The sequence below is a fragment of the Eleginops maclovinus genome, chromosome 15 (genome assembly GCF_036324505.1).
Source record: "Eleginops maclovinus isolate JMC-PN-2008 ecotype Puerto Natales chromosome 15, JC_Emac_rtc_rv5, whole genome shotgun sequence".
NCBI lineage: Eukaryota > Metazoa > Chordata > Actinopteri > Perciformes > Eleginopidae > Eleginops > Eleginops maclovinus.
Genome location: NC_086363.1, coordinates 10,839,063 through 10,860,829, shown reverse-complemented (window position 1 = coordinate 10,860,829; position 21,767 = coordinate 10,839,063).

The window sequence follows — 21,767 nt, the reverse complement described above, 5'->3', positions numbered from 1 at the left end:
GCTAATTATTAGCTACTACAGACTTATTGCAGGAGTAAATGAATTCATTAACTTGATGTTTCGAGATTTAGATTCAAACAATCTCAATCTTGGCTTCTCTGCTCTATACTGAAGAACATATTTCCAATTCTCTACAATAGATATTTTTGAAATATATCTCATGGCATTAATGTCTCCTAGGAAAAGGCTGACAAAGCTTTATTTCTTTTTCCATGCAGAGAAGGGGAAGGATGACACCATATCCTTCGCTGAATGGAGAAATAACGAAGCCAACATGTCATGGTGGAACAGTTTGAGCACAGGGCCTGTCGCCTCCAGCGTGGCTGCCTCTCAAAGGCCATCAGAAACCCGCTGAGACCGCACAGAGCCACGGCCTGTCTGTCAGTGCGTGGGAGGATATGTGTACGCATAAGGGAGAGAGAGACAGAGCGAGCCAGAGAGAGGATGATATGCCTACCATAATGCTGACGGGTCAGTTCCATGCTGAAGGACCAGATGGCCCAGTTTGGCTTCTGATTCCTCAGGCCATTGGCCAGGTAAGCATTTGTCTGCACACTCATGTTCATACATAAAATATGTACAAGAGTACACAAAACTTTACCCCGAGCAAATGTTTTAGTTTTCAATTCCTTCCTAAAAAACGTTAAGTTTCAGTTTACTGCCTGATCCTCCTGTCAGTGTTTGGAGATTGTAACTTTGAAGGTGAAGGGAGGAGTGTGGAAAACAATATCTATAGACAAATAAACAAAAACGTTGGTATCTGAAGTGCTCTGGTTTCTGTTATTAACCTGGGCCAATATGCAATCTCTGAAACCACGAGATGATGACTTAGTATGAAATTAGCTTGAAACAAGCTGGTATGGTTTCTTATTTAAGAATATATTTCTATTGGTCATTATCTTGCAACTCTAACCCCATCCCTTAAAGTTTGTATACGGACTGGAAAAATGTAGCATTTTGAGTTAAAGCAAGTCTTGGCCTGGATATCTGCTGGCAACACCGAAACCCCCCAAAATTGATCATCGTCAAACTGATAGGTGATGGGTTTTCAGATTGGTTGTACTTTTGTTTATATTTTGAATCCCTTTTTTGTTACAGATAAAAGATTAGAATTTATTATAGAGGGGAGGTCATGTAGCAAAGGGTTGAAGTCCAATTTGTACTCAGACACAGTACACGGGGCACACACATTTTACGCATACCTATTCACGTACGTTAACAAACCTGGTGTCTATCTATTCCTATCTACTGTAGATAGATGTTACCTATTTTTCAAATTGCAGCACTCCTTTTAGTCTTCCCCCCCTCTACCTCCCCTCTCGTTTTTCTTTCACTCTACCCTACTCATTTTTTTGTTTTGGGGCTTGCACCCTTTCCTTCCATTTTATTGGTTAGCCGGTGACACACCGCCTCGGGGAACACAGCCATAAAAGATAAAACACGCCTAACTACACAAAAGTGTCTGACCCTTCCTGGCGCATGGCAAAAAGGAGCCATGCGACCTCTCCGTCTGTTTACATTAGCTTCCTGTCCATGACCGACAGTACAACCAGTCTGACAGCATTGATCCTTTGTCACATGGGTGATAACGATAATAAACACATTGGAATTCCTAACATAACTCGGGTTTTCTGTTATTGTCCAAACATTAATGTGATAACCCTTCATCCATCCCTCTATGCATGTTATAGTGTTTCCATATGACCTAAACTTCGGGGAATTTCATAAAATAATACAATTAATATTTACCGATCAAATCAGTTCAAGGCCAATAGAGTTTAAAAGACTTAAAGTGCATGACACCACACACACACACACACACACACACACACACACACACACACACACACACACACACACACACACACACACACACACTGTCGTTGCCGCCTCGTTCAAGCTTTTGATGACAATGGGCCTTGTCCCAGTGCACTTCCTGACTCAGTGCGGAGAGAAAGGGACACTTTCCGGGGATTCTTCTGCTGCTGTGATGACCTTGACCATGTCCATTACTTCAGAAACACACACAAATAAATAACTACACATTTGTGCACAATCTGCAACTAAACACTCCCAGGGGAAAAATAAAATCATTTGATTTAATTTGACTAATTAGCTTGATGACGTCATAACTGGCTGTGACTTTGAAGGCAGACAATGAGCCTTTTTTCGTGCCCTGTGCTTGTTGGAGTGTAACGTTATGATATGATCAAATCTGGTTTTACATTTGGTTTGCTTCTGTGTGGTGATCTTATCTAGCCTATAGCCTATGTGTTTCTCCGTGTGATTTTTTGAATAGTATTTAATATATATTGTTAGCAGGATGTATTGTATTAGGAATTAAGCTGGTCATTTCAACTTTTATTCAATGACTATTTACCTAAAACATCTGGGTGATATAGTTAGCAAAAGTTATTCAAATTACAGTAATTGGTGAATACATTGGGCTTCTCCCAGATGTGGATTCACACACATTTGATGGTCTTGTGAATATTCAGGACCGCATGACGGTGTTTGTTGGACTGAGTTGATACAAACTATAGTAAGTGTGTAGCAGATTGAGTTCAAAGTTTCGTCAACTTATGACTTGGGTACGCAGCAAGAAATAAAAATTCTGCTATACTAAATTATATATCTTCCTTTGTGATTTTCCTACAAAAATATTGAACAGTTTTTTCTCTTCATGTACCCACACTTGTTCAAATGTAACATGAGGGAAAAGAACATTACTTTGGCAGACCTTATTCATGTGTTGTTGTTTTTTTCTCCACTTCTCAGCTAATTGGATGATTTGGCATTAAGTATGAAAGTGTGTGTGTATTGGTCCTCCATGAGTGTGTGTTTGTGTATTGCGTAAGCCTCTTTTTGAGGAGTGCTTGAAAAGAAAGCAGAGTACTTGTCCTAAGGTGCTCTCAGTCGTGCCACTGGAAAAAAAAATATTGAGAGGAGGGAGAGAGATGATCTAATAGTGATACAAAGAGAAAGAGGGATGTGTCGATGCACAGCGGGGCCTCACAACACCCGTAGGCCAGCCCTCTATTGGCCCCCTGGGATGCCATGCTCAGGATATAACAAGACCAGTTGGGAAGACAAGGAGAGGAAGGCAGGCAGGGGCAGAGAAAAGAGTGAGCTGGAAACTTAGAAACTATTTCCCAAAGAAACAATGAAAAAGGGAGAATAAAATGAGTAAATGTGGTGCAAGTCTCACCACATTTACTCATCAGTGTGTCATAGGTTGAAATTGTCGATACAGGGCTCAACTAGAAGCCAGTGGAAATAATGTCTCTAAAAGGAATTGGATTGGGTGTTTTTATTGGCTTCTTCTTTATAGCTATCTGCCGTTTAGAGGAGGTGCAAAGCGTTTATATTTGGCCCTTTATTGCAGTATTAGTAACATCCCTCACACTGAGAGTTCACATGAAACCGGCTTGTCATTTCACTGCTAGTAGCATCATAAGGATAATTCAAGCCTGCCATGTATAAAACTAGTCCAAGGCACAATCTCAAATTCATTCAAAATGCATGATTTTATATAGGAAGCATTAAATTAAAGCACCTTCTGGAATAGCAAATAGCATATTGTCTGTTTTATGTAATGTGCAGTTTGATTACAGCTTTGACTGTGAGCGGGGGAGTCTGATTTAAACACAAAACGTTGGAAAGGTTTGAAAAGTTATTTGACATGAAGATTTATACAATAATGTTTTTACGTTCTTGGTTTGTTTCATTAGTTTGAACTTGGAAAAAAGGTAATTGGGTCACATATTGCTTTTGCTTGTGCTGCAGAGTCAGAGTTGTTTTGTTGGGTTAAAATTAACCTAACTTAGATTATGACCCTTTTTCTGTCACAAATAGGTATTGTTGTAGAGGAGCTATTTACTTAAAACCAACTTCTCAGCCAGTCTTTAAATGTTAATAATGCTTCGGATTGTTTTTCTCATAATAATCTGCCAGTTGACTCACACTACGAACAGGAAATCACAGGTGAGGATACACACTGCATTTTTCTGTTTCCATTCCACTCCTTCCCACAGGCTTGGTGTGGCTTAGTCATTATGTTCCTAACTTTCCTTTTAGAGGTCGAGATGAACAAAGCTTTCTGTGTCTGATAGCTTTGGTTACTATTTCACTGCACAGTGCTGGTATGCATAACAGTGGGATGTGTGTGTGTTAGTGAGTGTATAAAAGAAAGGGAAGGCAAGGTTACAGGATGTGGGGAAAGCCTTAAAGTTGTGGGTCACAAGCAAAAGTTATTTAACATCCATGCAGATTGTTGCAACTACCACGATGACACTTGTCACATGACAGAGTGACTAGAGGCAACGTCACAACGCATCCTTGACCCTTTGCCTCTGTGCTGTGTTTTTCACATACAAAATACACATGTTTTTCACACGAATGTTCAATCAAATGACCTTGATTCCTCAGACTGACCTGGGAGTCCCTGTTAATGGTCCTATCTCATTGGCTAGGTAGAACAACAAAAACAACTTTCACATGCTTTGACTTGTTGCTTATACATTTTTTTTTTTTTGCCAACCCTGTGTGTCAGAGAAGGTCTGATTTGATTGGTTCGACCTCTATATACATGCATGGTTTTGGTAGTTAGTTTGTATATATTTATATATGCACTTGTATACATATTAAAAGCCTATCCTCCTGGAATCCTAATGGATTATTAACTTTACCATACAGCAGTCACAGTCACGTTGCATAGCACACAACGAACTGCGCTGACGTAAATATCGACCTGAAGGACAAATGTTTTTGTACACGTTAAGACAGAAGGAGGGGATTTACGTACAAAGAGAGAGGGAGGTAAGAGAGGGAGGAAAGGAGGAGGAAAAGGTAAATGTTTTGGTCTGGAGGGACTATGAGGAAAGGGAGTGTAAGGTTTAGGTCAGCATGGAGCCAAGTCACACCGGAGGAAACGATGTGTGTAATGTTGATGAATGAACACCAGACTAAGGTTACTACAGGACAGACGATTACACACACACACACACACACACACACACACACACACAAACACACACACATGGAGCTGTTTGTGTGATAGATGGATGCTCAGGTGTCATACTAAATGTGTAAATGCATGTGTACACACATTAGCATAAACCTCACAGAAGGCCATGTTGTGTTTAAATTCTGTGACAAGACGTGACACCTTTTATATTATGAATATTTCACACCAAAACACACTAACGCTTAATTCATGCTCTTATTTACTGTAATTTGGAGGCTTAATGTCCCCTGCATCTGATTACCTTTGCTATACTGGTAAATATGCTGCAGCAGAAGGTGAAAGCAGGAAAGCAGAAACCAGTATGGCTACGGCAGTATTATTTTTGAACTGCATAAGTACAATATACTTCAGCATGCTCTCTACACTTTCAGGATCCTAACCAATTGTTCACCATAAAGAGGATGTTTTCCTCCTGTTGTTATTGCTCATATGTACCCCATATTTATTAGAATAGTGAGCCATGGTCACAGAGAAATGACTCCCTCAATAATGATAAAGCTCTTCATTGACTGCCTGATGAGGTTCCACATTTACACCCCTTTACAGTTCTATCTTCTAGCTTCTTCCCACATAACACAGAACAAGAGAGCTATATTTATAAAAGAAACATCCTGTTCTGCACGCTGCTGCAGCATCAATTTATGACATATGGATAATAAGTGGGGATTCCCAGAGGAAAGATCAAAAGACGTTGAGACAGAAGAGGATAGAGATCGGGTCATCACCTCCACATGGACTGACAGAGCCTTTGTTCTTCATATCTATTAAAATAGCTCGGTTGAACTCAGGGTTGAGTGAAAGTGTGTGTGTGTGCTCTGCAGCGGTTAGAGGTTATGGTCTGTGAAAACAGGGTTTTGTGCATCAGTTCATTTCTGATGCTAAGTCACTACCTCTTCCATAGTTGGCATCAGATTGCGTGTGTGTGCATGTGCTTGTGTTTGACCTGCAGGACACCAGCTCAGACTGCTGTCTCCATGGCGAGGGCTGCTTCCTGTCATCGGAAGGCTGGAGCTTCCTGTGCTGAGGGCGCTGTTACTGTGGGTGTGTGTATTGTAGATTTCTCAAATTGGATACTTTTCAGCATCGAGCACAATAATAGATCCGTACATTCATGTGAAAAGAACACAACTACTATAACCATGTGCTGGTGATGGCGGTATATTTAATGTAGCGACAAAAATAAATGCCTAAAATAAGTCTGTTTTACTCCTGACCTAAAAACCTTCCTGGCCTTTCTTAACCCATTGTTCAGATACAGAAGCAGCTTCCAGGAAATAGTTTCAATCCACAAGAAGTCCTGCACACTGTATGACTCACCCTGTCATCTAGATTAGATTCCTTCTAGCACGAGACCAAATAGATATTTCGACTGAATAGAGGTGGGTGGTTGATGTTTGGGGCGACAGTAAAGGTGGAGGGAGCCTCTCGAAATAGCAGTGGCAGAGCCAAAGCCATTGTCTGAACTGTGGCAGTGTCTGTTCTTTCCCTCCTGTAGACTACTCCTTCCCTGTCCACCACACCTCCCAAACTACACTGCCTGGACAGTAGACACACAGGCACCAGGGGGGAAACCATTTCGCTGCACGCTATTCTATGAGGATGGCTATTGTAAAGCGTCAAAATGACAATAGGAGGGTACTTTCAGTGAAATACAAAGGAGTGTGCCAAATGTAAACCTTAACATTTGTTATTGTATGTCGGAAATAACATTCGATTGTGTACATTTTAAATGTCAGCATTTGAGTTGTAAATCGGTTATCATCTTGTAGACCTTGATACTGTGTACTCTTTAATCAAGCACAGCATCACAGGTTCAATTATCAGTATCCTTTTTGGTAAAAATCAATACAGACTATGACTTCTTATTTCAGTTGAGTCATGATCAGTGGAATAATGGGACTAAACACACAGTCTTAGGTCTTAAGGCTCTTTTACTGGCCTTAAAATACTCACTGTCCAGCTGAGCACTGTGTTCCCTTTTTAAAGTGTTTGGAATATTTTGTCTGTCTGCTTAGCATTTGTGACAGAGTGAAAGACAGAAAGTGCCGATGGCCATCTGACCTTGCTGCCTTTAGAACATGTTTTCATGTTCTCTCTCACAGCTCTGTGGCATACAAACAAGTTTTCATCAAATAGTTGGTGCTGGGTTTCACAGTTACTGAACAGAGTTTTAGGCAACTGACAATTTGCCTTACAATGTCACCTTTTTACAACATAGGTCCACAAGGGATAAAGTATACCATGACACTTATTTGACCCAGGGCTGAGAGTCATCTGGTCAGGCAAGACTGACTGCAGCCCTGCAGCACCTGATGAAACGATGCTTCTGACAGCACTTGACATTTCAGTCAGCCAGTCAGCACAGCACTGCTCCCTGCACAGTCAGGCAGTCAGCATCTTTACGTAATGACTGATGTGTATCAAGCAGAACTTAGGGAGAGATACAGAGTGGCAAGATTGCAGGGAAAACCCACACAATCGGAGAAGCAGTGTGTGTTTGTGTGTGTGCTACAACATCTAATATTTCCTATACGAAGCAGTAGGTGTAACAGTTAAAATATACAGGATTCCAGAGTTACAAAAGTAAAAGTTGCTGCCTACTCAGAGGTTAGATAAAAGAGAATACACTCTGAGCACAGAGGTGTCGGACAGAATTGGAAACCTACCACTCAGACTTGGGCAATGCTGCACTTAAAATACTTGAACGTTTTTTTCATCTTTTCTGAGTGCCAGGACAAAGATTTGAAATTCACTTTCAAATACTTCCCTGTCATTGTCCAAACTTTATGACTCATTGTATTGTCCAGTCCTGCAAGGCTAACACTCTACCCATCTGGCGCATGAGGAGGATAAATGGAACCCTGTAAAACAACTAACAAAAAGCATCTGTCCCATTTTTGGCAGTTAACTTCAAAACTGGCCTCCTGTAACACGCAACACACACACACACACACACACACACACACACACACACACACACACACACACACACACACACACACACACACACACACACACACACACACACACACACTCAAACTTGCAGTTAGAGACACATGAGTGGTTGTTTGGTGTTAAGTACATATTAAAATGAAAAGTACAAAGTGCAATATCATTCAAGGAAATTATTCTCAAACAAGGCTCCATTTATAAAAACAACTAATAGCTGTGTCAACAGGTTATAAATGATTTTCTAATCCGTAAGCTATGAATTAAAGACGTTACGTGCTTACTACTTGAAACTGCTTGTTCTTTGTGTGCAGCTAAGAGGTTCTTAATTTAAAATTCAGAGCAGAGCCATTGCCTCCACACGTCTTTCTACATGGAGATTGTTAAGTTTGCGGCTAGCAGCTAACAGTGCTAACGGTGAGAAAAAGTTAACCTAAAGGGAGGGTGGGTGTTGCGATTCCTCCAAAAGGACGTTGGTTGGGAGTAATTTGCTACTCCACGCTACATAACTAAATCACAGAGAAGAAGGATTACAACTCACAGAAGGAGAGTGACATAAGAGATAAACATTACTCACACAAAATGTGGTAAACTTTGCTGCTATAGTAATTTTTTCTGAATTGACCACCATTTGTACTGCAGCACTGTGACACTCCTGAGCTGATACAAGAGTGACCCTCATCCGTTCCCTTGACAGACAAATCAAACCTGCTCCCATGATGCAACCACGACGGCAGTGATGTAATGTCAGCGTAACTGCAGCGATAGCCTTTGGCATTGGTGTTCCTTTCACAACAAAGACGAACGTAAAACCGTGATGTTAATATTCACTGACAGAGAGAAACAGAACCATCTCACAAAATGATGGAGTTGAATTCCTAGTTGAAGAAGTGTGCAGTAGGTTGGCACCAGTTTATGACCTTTCTATCCTATTGATTAATGAGAAAATAATGCAAACACACACACACACACACACACACACACACACACACACACACACACACACACACACACACACACACACACACACACACACACACACACACACACACTTCCCCTTTTGACCTTTTCCTCCCCTCTTCATTTTATTTAATCCAGCCTTATGTGGCTCAGTCTTTTCTTCTTTCATCTTATCGTTCATTTCTGCAGCTATCTCTGTATCCTTCACAGATCTAAGCTTACACGTCGACACATTGTGCTGTGTTTCTCAGTGAGGGTACAAGTTAAGTGAGCACACTGCTGATTTATGAAAGTGCTGCTATCCTTGCTGGGAATACAGGCTGATCGCCAGCCCAGAGAAACTAATTACTCTGTCAGTTGGACAGCAATATGCCAGACCAGGGAGGAAGAGGATAAGAGGAGAGGAAATTAGGAACCTGATGAAGAAGGAAGTCAATACAAGACGGAAGTAGAGAAAGGAGGGTAAACTAAAAATAATATGTCAACAAGCTTAAAAAGAGCTCATGACTATGAAGAACAGAAGGAGGAGAATTATATAGGATCACTAGGGGAGAATTGGGTTCTGATAGTAAACAGTTTGGAGGACAGATGAGAACGGTGGAGAGGATTATAGAGAAAGAATCAGGGAAAGGGGAAAAATGCCTGCTGACAGAGGAGTCAATTAGTAAGGGGTGATGAGAAGAGGAGTAAACTATGAAGGGACAGAGCAGATGGAAGACAGAGCGAGCACACAGGGAGACACAGAGTCGAGCAATCAGTAGTAATAACAGTGATGTCACATTTCACGCAATTTTTATTTCATATGTCTTCCTCTAGGAGACAGATCTGCCTGCTCTGTATACACGACATGTCCCACTTCCCCTCATCTGCCCTGCCTGTGTCTGCGTGTGCATATGTGTGTGTAGGCTCTTGAATGGGTATAGCGAGATTATTCAGTCACTGAGTAGTTTCGGCAGGCCACCAGTACACAGACCTGTCCGGCACTCTAATTGGCTCAAAGGATTTGCTGCGTCAGCCAATGAACTTGCAGCAAGATTGTATGGCTTTACTTGTGTGTGCAATCAATTTTGGTGTGTGTGTGAGTGTGTTTGTGAGAAAACAGAGAGAGAGAGAGAGAGAGAGTGCGAGAGAGAGCAGGATAAATGGTCAAAAAAACGCATTACTTAACAAGTTTGTAGAAAATGCAGTTTTTGTGTACACATTTTTCTCTGGCTATGAAAAGAGACGAGATGATGCTTAATAAAAAAAATAGAAGCAATCTAATCCTTTTCAAGAGACACCAGCAGCGATTAGACACACACGATAGGCAATTTACCATTCTGTCGGACTTTCTACCTCTTTAAAGAAGAAAGAAACCCCTTAAGGGTTGGAGAACCGGTCTGCTGCCAGTGTGGTCATTCAGTGCATCTTACTGGTGGATTCTCATGGGTACACCTTCTATCAGCTCTATTTGTGTGTTACAATTTTGCTTTAGCCATTTAATGAGGTTGTCTTTATTAAATATTCAGCCTGTGCAAGGGTGTAAAATACAGCCCTTTAGGATCTGTAAGAAGCACCAGACTTTTAAGTAAATCCATTGTAATTGCATCGACACCAATGTAAGACACTAAGACAATGAGGGTTCTTAAAACCAAAACTCAGTGTGAATTACATAACTTACAGTATTCTAACAAAAACAACCCAATCATTCCAAAGTGGTTTCGTTTGGATTTACAACATTAACCACATGTTTAGAAGGGTCATGCTTCGATCAATAACATAAGCTAAGATATAGCTGTTGGTCTCACGTCACAGTTTTGGGAAATATGACTGCGCATATGGCGGCTCAAATGCGATTAAATTGAGACGCGGGTAGAAGAGGGTAAGTAAGTCCATACTTTGATGAAGTTTAATTAACTAACTGAAACCATAACATAGGTAGGACCAAATGAGTCTTAACAAGCCCCTGTAGGTCCCAAATGGGTAATAAGAATGGTTTATTTCCTAACACAGTAGTTTCTTTTATGCTGTATTTTTGATTGGGAGGACATGGGATTGACATTTTGTGGCTACATAGTGGGGATTAACAGGGAATCACGCATGGAACTGGTTGCTGTCACATCAGGCACGAGATTTCTCTTCTTCAGTTGCATTTTGACTATCCATTTGCTTTTGTTTCTTCGTGTAGTCAATTTATTTTGTTCCCAATTATTTTGTGTTATGGCTTATGTAAAGCACTTTGAACCTTTGTCAATACGCTTGTGAATCAGCCGTCAGACTCCACTTTACTGCCTTTGTTCACTGCCCATACGTTTATTACTGCTAGAGAAATGTCAGCTTGTTTTGGAGTTAGTTTAAACACGTCTTGCAGGGCCACAGTGGCTAACATTAGAACGCTTCTCTCAGTTTTTGTAAACTGATGTCCTAAAATACGTGAATGATTCAACAGAAATATTAACGTACTTTGACAAACAAATGTTGAAAATCTTACAAAGTCACATTGTTTGCTGGCACCAGAGATTTCCTTTTTTTTGGTATTTTGTTTTTCAGTGTTTTTTTCAGGAGAATATGTTTTTTTTTTTCTAAACTCAGTATTCCTTGGAGCATGGCTGATTTCCATTTCAAAGCAATACTTGAGTCTCTGCAAGTCAGTGTGTGTGTGTGTGTGTGTGTGTGTGTGTGTGTGTGTGTGTGTGTGTGTGTGTGTGTGTGTGTGTGTGTGTGTGTGTGTGTGTGTGTGTGTGCGTGTGCGTGTGTGCACGCACATCAGCGCTTGAGTTTGTTTCCAGTCAGCCCGCTGAACTCTGTGACGAGGACAGCTTTGTGAAATGTTCTGCTCAAATGTTCAGTGACATCTGTATTTGCCTCTTACTCAAAAGTAAAACTGCTATCTTATATTCACTCTTCAAAGGCTCACAAATAAATGCACTTTCTTCCCCCTGAAAAGGACGTTAGTGGGGCGAATATGTAACAGAAAGAGAAACATAAACAGAGGCCTCAGTAACTACCTGTCTATAATAAAACTTTTCTTCCTGTAAGGACAAACATCATTTTCATCTGAAGTAAAGTAAAGTAACTTTGGCTACAAGAAATATACCTAATAATTGCTTAATATTTTTGTTAATATACAACCATTTACAATGAGCATACCTTATTTTGTAAGGGTGTTCTTCTATTCAGCAATGTCAATATCAATAGAAAAAAAGATATGGACTTTCAATGTTGCTATTTATTGTCGATGCTAAAAAAGAGTGACGCTATAAAAGTCAGTCAAATATGAGGGCCACTACATAGAATAATAGGCTAATGTAAATATCTAAAATATCTATCTGAAATTAGATACACCTTTTAAGGACTTTACTGCCTTTTTTTGTTTTTACATACCCATAGTTGCATTAAGTTTTGGTTAAGGTTTTGGGGATTTTGCAAAAAAGATGAGGTGCTGAACTGCACAGCTAAGCACAAAAATAATTTGACTGTTGAATCCAGGTCACCAGAAAAGCAAGTAATTTGAAATATCTTTCCTCCTGACTATTTATTTGCACACTATTTGCTGCAAACGCAATTTGTAAGGAGCAGGTTGACTGGTGATGAATTACTCCTAACTACATTATTGCTTCTCTCTGCAATTTTGGTGCATTTAAAACTCAAGATGGGCAAAAAAAAAAGGTGTAAATTAAAGAAGAATACATTAGTTTGTGCCGAACATGTTCAGGCTGACACCCATATTTCTTAGAATTTTGCCTTATTTTCTTTCCCTTAGCTAAAATCTGAAAATACAAATGAATGAATGATGAAGGTGGAATGTGGAATTGGGCATTGTTGTGTGGGATCTGAAGTAACATAAGAAATGTGTAGATGTGTAGTGATGGTTGGAGTGGGTGTAATGTGAAAGCCCAAAACCCCCCATTGCAAAGATAACAAATAGATGTAAAACAACAAGGCTGAAAGATGAAAGAGAATAAGGAAGCAGTAAGAGAGGAAATGGTTCTCACTGGGGGCTACAACTCCGCTCGCTCTGTCTTTTTTCCCTGTTCAATAACTTTATGTTTACCTTCTCAGATTTATTCACATATTTGAGCAACAGTATCTCTATGCTGTGTATTTATTCTAAATAATATACTGTATCTCTTGTTTTCATATAGAAATATTCTAATTAATATGCCTTTTTGATGGGAATTAATCAAATGAAAGGCTTGCACTTTTTGTCTTTCTCAGCTGTGGCTTTTAACCTGAAAGGAATTTAAAGGTCAGGAAATACCAAGAAAAAGAATAAAAGCTCAGCCAGAGTTTTAGGGTCATCTATCCAGACAACAAAGAGCACAACTGATAGCTTATCACAATCTGTATCCGGGTGAGTGGGTCACAGAAATTCAATACAATACATCCCACTCTGGCACGGTAACGCTGAATTCTTGATAAGCCTCCAAAGGAAGTTCTACAACCGGAAGTCCTAACACTTATCTCCTCTGTGAAGCCGTTTCCTTTATATCTTTTCAACTTAACACGATGTTTTATGTTTCCCTAATATACTTTTAACGAGTGTAAATGAATTGCATGGTCAAATATTACATCACTAGTTTGTGACTACAGGTATCTGTGTGTCTGTGATCAGGCCTGTTGCACCAGCTCTGGTACATGACTAGCTCTAGTGGAGATTTATGCTTACCTGATTTGCTAGACCAACTGACAGTGGTAACATGACCTGAGAGTACTGAACCTTTAGCTAACAGAATCCACATTCAAACAGACATTAGCTTGCTGTAACCAATATAGGGCTAAATAGCCTTTAATTTGACTCAAAAATGTATATCTGTTAATGTATATGCTCATTTACTTCATTTTCTATTTCGACAGTTTGTTTGAACAGTTTCTTACCTGTACACATTTTTAATTTGATCTTTGATTTTATTATCCTTGTGTAGATCTGTACTGTCCTGTTATTCATTCTCACTCTGTTGGTACACCTTGTTTTATCCTATCTTAATTAGATTAGCATAATTATGCAAAACTGATTGACCCCTGGAACAAAAACAATTTAGTTCAGTGTTGTAGTTTTAATTTAGTTTTGAAAAATCACACATTTGTAACATAGACTATAAATTATGAAGTTGGATCATTCGTGTGCTAGGTTCGAATGTCTTGGTTAGTATAGTGCTAGCCCCTACTGACAGCTCTGTGTGTGTGTGTGTGTGTGTGTGTGTGTGTGTGTGTGTGTGTGTGTGTGTGTGTGTGTGTGTGTGTGTGTGTGTGTGTGTGTGTGTGTGTGTGTGTGTGTGTGTGTGTGTGTGTGTGTGTGTGTGTGTGTGTGTGTGTGTGTGGAAAACAGAAACCAGGCCACATCCCCTGGGGAGACAGACTGAGGCTCATATCCAATGCTCTTTATAAAAGAGAGCTCTCCCCACTGTCAGATCTCTCGATCTCTCTTCTCTCAGTGCCTTTATCTCTCTCTCCTCTTTATATTCATCTTTTTCTTTTCTCTCACATCCACTCACCCCTCCAGCACACTCCCCTGTATTTCATTTATCTGGCTCTCCCTATCTTACCTCAGAATCTATCAGGATTTCACTTTGAACTGGTTCCCCCACTCTCTGTCAACGGCATTCATGATGAAATTGAAATTCTCGCCTTGGAGCTAAAGTAGAACCCTTGACTCAGGATTTATCTTTCACATCGATTAGATCACTCCGGAAAGTCTTGGAATCTTGTTCGCAATATTTATATAGGCTTAATAAGTTCATAACCTATGTCATTTATTAACGTTGACATCAAGTATGTTGTTTTTCTGTGGACAAGGATGTGTTTCTGGATTTTCCAGAACAAATGTTCCTGTCACTCCTTTTAGGGCTGAAGCCCTTGCTGCATTGCAAAAAAACTCATACTCTAACTATGGACATGGGAATGTCCCTTTTCTTCTTATCAACAGTTTCCATCTTTTCTACCTCTGCTCTTGAACCCCTCATAGTGTTACCGTGGCGATGGGGGGCCGGCGGTCACTCATTGGTGTGGCGCCAGATAGGAAGCAGCTGACCGCTGTGCAGGAAATGGACAATATAAAGGACACACTGAAGCTCAGGCGAGTAAAGAATAGTGTGTGTGTGTGTGTGTGTGTGTGTGTGTGTGTGTGTGTGTGTGTGTGTGTGTGTGTGTGTGTGTGTGTGTGTGTGTGTGTGTGTGTGTGTGTGTGTGTGTGTGTGTGTGTGTGTGTGTGTGTGTGTGTGTGTGTGTGTGTGTGTGTGTGTGTGTGTGTGTGTGTAGACATCATTGGTGTCCTAGTGTGTAAATATGCAGACCATTGTTTTTATTGGTGACATGCATCATGATGCAAAGAGGAAAACCGAGCTAAATCCATTTCATCATCTTAGTTTATTGACTTTATTTTTGGGTGAAAGATCATCACACTTTTAATGTTATCATTTGTTTTTAACACTCTATTGTTGTTGTAAACAAACAACAACATTTAGTTTAGCTGACAATTTTATCCAACGTGCCATAAACTCAGAACAACATAAAAGTACAGATTAAAGTGCATTAGTTTAAAACTAGATATACTTTTTAGTTGCTTATACTTTGTGTTTTATTTAATGGCCAAGATACGAGCAACACGTGGCCTTTCAGTTTGGGGAAGACATACAGACTTTCTGCTGTCCTGATATCAATGGAGATGTATCGGAATATGAAACCATTGTATGCGTTATAGGCAAAATAACTTCCTGCGATGCATCAATAACTGGTGTGTAAACAACTAATATATATTCTTAAGTACACAATGGAACATTTATTTGTCTTAATAAGTTTGGGAAATGTCATAATATTCATAGCGCTTACAAAGCTGCCAGTGAAGTATTTGTATATAGTGTATATATGAAAAGTTACTTATTGCTTTATGTAATATTGTGTTCTCAAGCATTGATCAACTGTTTATACATCTTGTTTTATAAATAACTTCCTTCTTAAGTGTGTTATAAACAATTATTTCCAAAAACATTCAATAAGAAGGGTTGAAATAATTCTGACGATGATGTGACATCTCAGACTGAGATCATAGCTTTTTCTTTATACTGCATGAGCCGCCACACACAATATTACCTAACAGGGTAGAGTGCTAATATAAATTGTGATTTCACTTCTGAAGCACAGATCAGGGCAAGGGGAAATGATTGGCATGCCATGAGCCTCCTGAGAGACGAAAGGCAGAAACAAAGCATGTCTGTAAATAGAGCTGCTGTACGTCTGCATGCTCTCCGTGGCTCCTGCAGACTTCCTTATCTCAGAGGCATCGCTCGGATCGCTCCTCTGAAGTCAACGCTTCCCATTGTTCCTGGAAAGGCTGGAATTTCACAGCTGGTTCGATGGGAGTGACGGCGAGGGGCGAACAGGCAATGCAAAGGCTCGATTTGGGCCATATATGGGAGGGGATCAGACAATGGGAAATGTATTGAACACAATAGGATAGTTTTTATGTTATGGCAATTCCCCAAGTAACCAGTGTAACCAGTGACAAAAAAAGCTTACATTGATAATCTAATTACAGATTCATGCTTTCCCAGGATTTTACGTTATTTTTAAACAATACTCACTAAAGTAACTCCTTACCAAAACCTCATGATGACATTGAGATAATGCCCCCAAATTGTATTTGACTAGTAGCCATCAGAAAGAAAAGAGGATTTATCACTCACTGTGTTTTCAAAGGAGAGACACCACCGGCTGAATATCTACTCCCCAGTCAACACGCTGACATTCCCTTGAAAATCTGAATTCAACAGACTTTGGGAGAATCAAACACTACAAAAGAAAAGTTTCACCAGTGAAAAAAATCATACCCCATGTGAATAAAGATGCTTTTTGTGCAAAACTTTGCAGTTTCAGAACTTTTTCAGAAGTTGAGATCAGTTCAGACTTTAAAAATCTGAGTTTTACACACAAGGACTTGATCTTTTTATAAACAGTGGCAAATGTGGCCAGTTGAAAACTGTATTTCACGTTATTAAAGAAGCATGGTTTGCTACAGGGGTCTACAATGAAAAGAACATTCAATTGCAATCTCTTTAAAGGAACTGCATTAGGAAAGATTGTCTTTAAGCTGAAGTGAAAACATGCAAATCACCAGAACTAGAGATGAAGCATGCATTGTGTGTGTGTGTGTGTGTGTGTGTGTGTGTGTGTGTGTGTGTGTGTGTGTGTGTGTGTGTGTGTGTGTGTGTGTGTGTGTGTGTGTGTGTGTGTGTGTGTGTGTGTGTGTGTGTGTGTGTGTGTGTGTGTGTGTGTGTGTGTGAGTGTGTGTGTGCACATGTGTCTCTTCATTTCTGCTTTTTTGTTTTCTGCACAGAATAATTTAAGTATCATGACCAAGATGAAAATAAATGATACAAATGCCCTTCACTCTTTGTCCTTAGGGACACATGACTCAATGTGTGTCCGTGTGTGTCCGTGTGTGTCTGTGTGAGTCGTTAATATGTCCCCGAATCCCCCCGGCTTATTCCTGTCAATCATCCATTGAAGACTGTAATACTGAAAGGTCACAAGGCATCTGCTAAACACAAAGGCTGACGAAGAGAAAAAGGATGGAATATTTTAAATAGTTATTGGATCAAAGAGACAGGATGGGAAGGGAATTAGAGGTTTGCACACAAATCTGCAGTATAAACATCTCACATTTCAGGATTTCTTTTTTCCCACTGTTTCTTGATGACGTGTGTTATCATAGATATTGGAGGTCAGTTGATACGTTTTTCATCCACATTCCTGGTTTGTCCAGAACAAAATGTCCTGCCCTGCTCACACAGCAGACCAGGTGAATCACTGTCTCAGCTATTTGGCACCAGCCAAGCACGGCTCAATGAAGTGTTGGTTTTTCAGAGATATTGAAAGAGATTGATCCGTCTGTTACATCAGACAGGGTAAAACGGTGGGGCAGCCAAGTCACAAGGTAGAGAGAAATAACTCAGGGGGCCACGAACCTGCACTTATTCATCATACTGCACAGCTGTGTATGTTTTCATCAAGCATATTATTGTGTCCCTGGTCTGAAGGAGTACAGTCAACTAGGCGTGCTGTATGAAGTAATGAACAGTATAACAGGTTCCCATACTGTACATTTTTCACATATTTGACCTTTCAAGTCATGTGAACAGCTTTCGCTAACATCCTATGCATGCGGAAAATCCCGATCAAACCTTGGTGTAATAGTGTCCATGCACGGTAATCTGTGTGTGCAACAAACTGAACGTGCATTGTCCAGCAAATGTGCACCAAACCAACCCTGCAGGCCATGCTAATATTCACTCTTATATCACATGACCTGACCTGTCCCACGATAGACACTTTCTCACAGCTCCTGTTCTTCCTGTCCCTCCAGGCTTCAGGCAGTTGGCTGAAAATAACAGTGAAATCACGTGCTGCTTAAAGCTAAATGTTCTTCGGTACTCTTTGCACAGGTCTGTTTCACAATGTTATGTCAGGATTAAAAACAGAGTGCACTCGCACGAACACCCACAAACACACACCCTTTTGTTGGCTTTGTATTACCTTGTCTTGTGTGAAGAGGAACAAACTAATTGGTGTTAGTTTATAATTAATTACACGTTAGTACATTTAACATCTACATAAGAGCACAACACTCTTTAGACATGTATTCAACACAATGTAATAACCTGAGAGTGCAACCGGTTTTGCACATGTTTCTTTATTCATTTGAGATTTTTCATGCACTCTGTAAACTTTCTGCATAACTAATAAGTATAACCAACCAATTTTCTGTGCACACACATACTGAACACATCACACCATCATTCAGTCATCAGGCGGTGACTCAACCACAGCACCTCTGCCACCCATCCGAGACATCTCGCCGCACCTCATTGTCACATGTTTTCACATGTTTCTTGTCCCACATGTTTTAGCTCTGTTTGTCTGTGCTGAGATCGGTATTTAGCAACACCCTGACTTACAAAAGCAAGGCAATCAATCAAGAGACTCACTCCAGATTGTAAACAGGATAACTACAGTACAAAGCACACGCATAGTTTTCTTATTGTATTGTGTATAATTATAATACATGATCAATTATAATTATAATTTGAGTGGTGTGAATGTCACCTTGCTTAATGGTAATTCTTTGTGATGCTGGAACCAGCCATCTGCATGAAAATGTTTATATAAAAATATATCTTTAGAAATCACATCTCAGCTCAAGGTCAACCCTACGTGTTTATTTTCAAGCTATCGACAGCATCACATGGTCTTCATCACTCAATTATTGATTGTAAAAATAAAGTCAACAGCACAAATACAAAAAGCCTTACATTTGAGCATTTGAAGCTACATGTAGCACTGAACCCCAAGCACATTCATTTTTTCTGACAGTGTAAAGGACAGGAACAATTTCTGCATTTGCTTGGGACTACTTTCAGCAGTGGATTAATACACAGTTACTGCAGAATTTAGTTTTTACTGCAGTAGGACAGTGTTTTTGGGACAAACTAAAGATAAACTGCGGTTTACAGTACCCAGATAGTCATACTAGTTATATAATAACAGCCTTATCATTTAAAGTCAAACTACATTGCTAGTCAGGTATTCCAGAGTGAGTCAAGTTGATTCAATTTATGACAAATCTATGTCAAATCCAAATAATGTGACTGGTCCCCTGAGACCTCAACAACATACTGACACTGTGTCACGACCAATAAAACATTATGTAAAATGAGTCTGGATGGAGGGAGTCTCACTTGTGGCACGTTGCAGTTGCTGCTCCTGTTTTAGCTGACTGAGCACAGTGATGAGAGTTGGCCAGTAAGCCATTGTAATTGGTTCTTTCCTCTCCAGTTCTTTCCTTCTGTCTCCTTAGCTCAGCACTGCAGTGTTGTCGGTCCCACTGGGACTTGTTCCATGGCAAACACACACACACACACACACACACACACACACACACACACACACACACACACACACACACACACACACACACACACACACACACACACACACACACACACACACACACACACACACACGCTACTGTACCCACACACACACACACACACACACACACACACACACACACACACACACACACACACACACACACACACACACACACACACACACACGCTACTGTACCCTACATAACCTTGTGCACCCCATAGATTCTCAGAACCTGTCCCTCTTCTTTTGCACCATCACTACTTACTCTTTAGCATCACACACACACACACACACACACACACACACACACACACACACACACACACACACACACACACACACACACACTTCATTCTCATGGCTAACTTAATGATCCTCAGTTGTTTTAACACATTTGCTTTCTGAGATTCTCACACTAAACTAAACTAAACTAATGCTGTCAGTTTAATATGCTAACAATCTCCCATGCTAACATGCCCGAACCCAATGCACACACTTGGTGAAACTGAGTTTTTGTTCGCAAGGCAGGGTTACTATTTTCAGCGTGGGAGAGAACTTGCAGTGCTGTACGACAGAAGCACTTCTACAGATGCTTGTTGCTGCAGCCTGTGGAAGTAGAGCAGCATATTGGTAATTTATGAGTCATGTCAAAAGCTGCTTACCTAAAGACATGGAGAGAAGACAGTGAATGTGAATTAGTCTGGAAAATATAACTTTTGCAAAACATAACGAATGCATGCACAAATGGTGGAGTGTGGGTGTTAGTCAGTGCATGGTTCACAGGGATGGGCTCACCTTCAGGGTTTCAGTGGTCCATGACCCTGCTTCTTCATGCAGGACAGTTGAAATCAATTGTGTTGGATGCTGTTGAGAAAAGTCAGCAGGCAATGACAAACATAAGGTGAGAAGGACAAATCCTGTTGTCCTCTTCTCATCCGCAGTGATGATTCGCTCTTTCCTGGCAAAATGAACTTGCTGTAAATGAGATATTGTTAAACTAGCAGTAGATGGGGAGACCTCTTTGTGGCCATGGTGACAAAGTCCATAGAGACTTGGCTTGGGAACTGGAAGGTCACCGGTTCAAGTCCCCGAAAGACCAAGTGCTACTGAGGTCCCTGAGCAACGCACGGTTCCCTACACTGCCCCGTAACGGCAGCCCACTGCTCTGAACAATAGGTTGGGTCAAATGCAGAATGTAAATGTCCCCTCTGTGGGATGTTTAAGGGTATATTCTACTTCTTTGCACCCTGCATGAAGTCTGGAGCATTATTGATTTCCATTCATAATCTACTGATGTTTACTCTCTGATCTATTTGTTTGGCCAGAAACAGTAAATCAGATGGGAAGTCTCTTAAAATGTAGACACATTTTTATATTCCAGTGTTATAGTTTTAAACAACCAAAATAATGTAATATAATACCAAAAAAAATGTGTCATTAAATTAGGACTATAGTTTGTTTGCACTGTCTCTCAGATTCTCTGGTTTAATTAGCGTCAGGTCCTGGTGTTTTTTCTCAGAAGTATTAGCAGAGTTTTCCTTTTTTTCTTGTGTTCGATCAAAACATGCCCAGCGGAGCTCTTTAGCATACTGAGATATAAAGTGTGTACTGCTTCTGACCATCACAAGAGCTTAAAACAGCCTCACTTGGCTTTCTATTAAAACATATTGCACGGGAAATGTTCTGTCTGATGATTCTGGATAAATAATATGCAGGAAATTGCATGTAAACACCAACCCCCACATACAGTATCGTAACAGTTGGAGGCTGTTTTTGAGGAGGGGTGATTATATATTATTCCTGCACTGCATCCAGCTCACTTGTAGGATAATCCATAAATTATTGAACTTTAGCAATACTCTGAACCATTTAAGAAAGCTTGTTATTAATATTGTATCTGCTGCATTTAAATTCAGAAGAGCAG